This window comes from Hyaena hyaena, unplaced genomic scaffold, assembly GCF_003009895.1.
Source record: "Hyaena hyaena isolate Hyena2069 unplaced genomic scaffold, ASM300989v1 scaffold_122, whole genome shotgun sequence".
Classification (NCBI taxonomy): domain Eukaryota; kingdom Metazoa; phylum Chordata; class Mammalia; order Carnivora; family Hyaenidae; genus Hyaena; species Hyaena hyaena.
Window position 1 is genome coordinate 1175536 of NW_024080754.1, and position 5228 is coordinate 1180763.

The window sequence follows — 5228 nt, forward strand, 5'->3', positions numbered from 1 at the left end:
AAATTATTGAGTCAGAGGCCCAGCACGTCCCATGGGGAGAGGTCGCATATCAGATTTGGGTATGGTAGAGTTATGTCTGAGTTTTACGATGATTCACTTTGAGGTCTTCTGACACATACTTTCTTTCTTCAAATAATTTATTTCACCATAGGGTCAGATCAGTATAACTCCTTGCAATTAGTTACTCATTAATAAAGGGGAAAATGTGTACATTTAAGGCTTCTACTTGTGTGTGATCTTTATCATCATTAGAAGAGGTATGTATGGATGCCTGGGTGCCTGGGTGGCTCAGTCGGTTGAGCATCCTACTTCGGCTCAGGTCATGATCTCATGGTTCATGGGTTCGAGCCCCACGTCGGGCTCTGTTCTGATGGCCCAGAGCCTGGAGCCTGCTTTGGATTCTGTATCTCCCTCTATCTATGCCCCTTTCCCATTCATGCTCTGTCTCTCTGTCTCTCAGAAATAAATAAATGTTTAAAAAAAGAAGAAGATATGTGGATGCCGAGAAAAGCAAGAGTCATACAAAGGCAAAAAATCTGGAAGAAAGCAAGCAGGAGGGAAAAAACAAAGGGGAAAAAGGGAGACGACCTAAAATATTCATTCAGGGCTAAGAAGAGTATTGAATGCTTATTTTCTGTCAGAACCATGTCTAAGTTCTTTAAAATTTTAATTAATATTTTTTCAACATCTTAATGAAGTGGATATGATTATTATCACCCTTGTTGTATGAGCAGAGTCATTGAGCCCCAGCATGCATAAATAACTTTGCCCACGGTCACACAGCAATGAGTGACGCCCTGAAAATGTAACTTCAGAGCAGAACTCCTGCCCTTTACCACAGAGGCTACACTATACGTCTTTCAAAACTAATAGCCTGTTTGGTTTGGGGGAAGTTTAAGATTCCTCGTTTGGCCATATCAAAAACAAGAGACAAAGTACTTCCAGATGAGCTTTTAGTTAGTTAAATTCAGTTAATTTCAGTTAGCTTCAGTAACTGGGTCTCATTTAATCAACCCAACAATCCTAAAATAAATTGTATAACTATAATTACATTATACTTTAGAAGTATAGTTCTGAAAGCTTAGTGGGCTTCAGAAATACCTGAAGGGTCTGTTAAAACACAGATATTTAGACCTATCCCTGATTTACCCTAGGTTTAGGCAAATCACCCTTTAGAAGTTCTCATTTGTGTGTCTCCTAAGGATATTTGATGGGCATCTCATAATTAAAAGTGGGTTTTGAGTTTGTGGGGGTCCTCACTCAATATGGTAATATCAGCTTTTCAAAGGAAATTTGGGAGAGAGTTCATGTAATAACCATATGCTTTGAAATATTAATTTAGTTTAAAAAGTCTGTCTACAGGGAAGTAAGTGCACTGAATAATACATCTTGGAAATCACTCCATATCAGTTCATAGGGTTTGTCTTCATTCATTTTTTATTGCTCCAGGATTTCCAGGAAGATGGCAGACTAGAAGGATCCTAAGCTCACCTTGTCCCGTGGATGCACCTAGACAAAAACCACATCAGTGCACCCAACCCAGAAAATGGCCTGGCAGAACAGACCCTCCACAGTTAATCACAGAGAGGAGGCCACATCAAAAGGACGGAAGAGGTGGAGACATGGTCAGGAACTAACCACAAATGGGAGGAACCCCACAAGCCCAAAGAAGGGAGAGAGGCAGACCAACCCCAGGCACTCCAGGCATGCGGGACACACATCAGAAGGTGAGTCTTCACAACATTTGGCTTTGAAAACCAGTGGCCCGTAACTTTGCAAGTTTTTATAACCAGTGAGCTTACAATCGGGAACTTTAGAAATTCAGCGGGCAGGAGAAAATCTGGGAGAGAGGGAGAATGGGTGGTGGAAACAGTCCCCTGCCCTTAAAGAGCCAGCAGAGCAAACAACCCACAAGGAACAGCTGGAAAAGGCAGTTTGAAAGGTGCCTGGGGCATTGGAAGGATCTTTGTTTACTAATCTCAGAACAATTGAGGGGTGGGGATTTTAAGGACACTTCCAAGAACAAGAGAGCTGATGGGCACTATTCCTCCCTACCCTTCCCCGTAGATACAAGGATTCTTGCAGCAACCAGCAAGGATACCCCCATCATTTGTTATTGGTCTATAGTATTCTGTTGAAGATGTGTACCATAGTTGCCTAATATGTTGGGCCATTATGATTTCCAACATTTTACCATTACAGATAATGCTGCAATAAATAGCCTTGAAAATATGTATTCTTGCTGTATTTTGGGGGGAAATCCACAGAAGTAGAATTGCTGGGTTGAAGGGTAAATGCATATATACTTTTGTTCAATATTGCTAAATTCTCTCATTGAAAGAATGTATCATTTTTACATTTCTACCAGAAGTGCATATGAGCACCTATTTCTCCCCAGCTCTGCCAATATAATGCATTGTTGAGCTTTTGATTTTTTTGGGGGGGGGGTTTGGTCAATTTGATGGAAAAAGTGGTATCTTTTGCATTTCTGCTATTACAAGTGAACCCGAACATCTTTCCATAGACTATTTTCAATTGTTTTGTGAATTATATATTCAAATCTTTGCTTATTTTTCTATAGGAGTTTGATGAGGTTTTTCCCCTCAATTAAAAGATTATTATACGTTTGATCTTTTAAAGTGATATATTTTGCAATTTTTTCCCCAGGTTTTCTGTTTGTTGCTTCTGTTTGTTGCTTCTGTTTGTTGCTTGTGTCATGCAAATTATTTTAATTTTTAAGAGGTCAAATTTTTTTTTATATTTTATTTTTTGGTATCTGCCTATTGAAGTCATGGTTAGAGAGTGTTTTCCTACTCCCAGGTTATAGAGGAATGCACTTTCAAAAACAGTCCTTGGATGCTTTCATTTTATACATTTCGCTCTCTTTGTTGTTGGTAATTGAAAAATTAGGAATTCTTCAAGTGGATAATATCTTCTTTGTGGTATAGTACAGAGACCAAGGTAGAAAAACTAGTATCTCTGTCATAAAACAAGAACTGGAACTCACTCTGGAGGGTTAAACACAAAGGTAGATGTGACTCATATTATCAACAATTCAATCTTCTGGGCTGATGAAAATACCTCACCTCATTAAGAGAGCAAGCAAGAGAACTCTTCCAATGAACTGAAGAAAGTTTCCCAATTTAGATTGTTCTAAAGTCATAGTAAGTGAAATTATTTTTTTGGATAATGTAAAGTATCGTCCATGTTCTTACTAATTTTTCTTCTTTGATGTGGGTGGGGTATATTCTCATTTAGTCTTTGTCTGCATGCATATTTAACTTCACATAGTTGAAGCATAATGTCTGCTCAATTTTATAGTCCATGTTTATGTCAGTTAATACTGAATTCTAAACGTTTTCAGCATTTGTACAATCTTCATAATCATTACTGTCAGTAGCTGCTTAGAATTCCATTGGGTTGTTTTAGTATATTTTACTTATCCCTCCCTTTATCATTGCAATAGCCTTCTTAATGCTCAGCCCATACCCACTTTGCTCATATTCAATCTGTTTTCCAGGTATTAGCTTGAGTAGTCTTCTAGAAATGTTATCAGATCCCCATAGTCCACTGACTGAAATTCTTTCATGCGTTTCCTCTGCGCTTTGAATAAAGTTTAGTTTCCTTACAAAGACCCACAGAGCCATGCACAACTTGGTTCCCATCTGCCTTTCTGATTTCTTACCACATTTTCATCCTTCTACACTGTGATCTGGCCATAAGGGCCTCTTGGAGCTTCTCAGAAGTTCCGCTCTTTCTCTTGCCTCTGATCCCACTTCCTGCTGTTCCTTCTCTTTGTAGCTGTTCTCTTCCCAAATCTTCACCTTCAGACCTCACCTGAAAGGTCACTTCTTCAGATTCCCTGCTCGATCTCCTTCTCTCATTCTCAGTGAAAACACTGTAATAGTTTACCATGCCTTCCAGCTAATTCTGATGCACATTAAAATTTGAGAAGCATTGGTCTAGGAAATTGCTGTCCAATAAAACCGTAACATGAGCCACATACATAATTGAAAGTTTTCCACAGTCATGTTAAAAAAGTAAAATGAAAGAGGTGAAATTAACATAAAGATATATTTTCTTTACCTTGATCAATCCAAAATATTATTATAATGCATCATCAATGTATGGTATGAAGGTATGAGTAACTACTAATTATAAGATTAATTAGATATTTTACATTATTTTTTATAAGAAGTCTTTAAAATACTTTGTGTTTTTGGGCACCTGGGTGGCTCAATAGGTTAAGCATCTGACTTTAACTTAGGTCATGATCTCATGGTTTGTGGGTTCGAATCCTGCATTGGGCTCTGCACTGACAGTGAAGATCTTGCCTGGGGTTCTCTCTCTCTCTCTCTCCCTCAACCCTTCCCTGACTCTCTCTCTTTCTCAAAATAAATAAGTAAACTAACTAACTAACTAAAACTAACTACATAAATAATAAATAAAACAAAATCCTTTGTGTATTCTATCCTTAACAGCTTATTTCAATTTGAATACTAAATTTCCAACTGGTCTGGATTTTGGCTTCATAAAATGTACAGTTGAAAAAGTACATACACATACCAAAAGTTGTTCCAAAACCTATATACTTAAATGTTTTCCAATAACTAAATGAAGCAGCTCTTTTAAAATATTAATTTATTTTCAGGGAAGGCACCTGGGTGGCTCAATTGATTAAGCATCTGACTCATGATTTCAGCTCAGGTCATGATCTCACAGTTCATGAGTTCAAGCCCCACATTGGGCTCTGTGCTGACAGTGAGGAGCCTGCTTGGGATTCTCTCTCCTCTTTCTGTCCCTCTCCTGCTCATTCTCTCTCTGTCTCTCAAAATAAATAAACATTTAGAAAACATTTAAAAGTTTTATTTATTTTGAGAGAGAGAGAGGGTGCACATGAAGTGGAGGAGGATCAGAGAGAGAGAGAGAGAGAGAATCCCAAACAGACACTGCACTGTCAGCTCCATGTGAGGCTTGAACCCACGAACTGTGAGATCATGACCTGAACCAAAATCAAGAATCAGGGGCGCCTGGGTGGCTTAGTCGGTTAAGCGTCCGACTTTCGCTTAGGTCATGATCTCGCGGTTCGTGGGTTCGAGCCCCGCGTCGGGCTCTGTGCTGACTGCCAGCTCAGAGCCTGGAGCCTGTTTCAGTCTGTGACTCCCTCTCTCTCTGACCCTCCCCTGCTCCGCTGTCTCTCTCTCTCTCTCTCCTATAAATAAATAAAA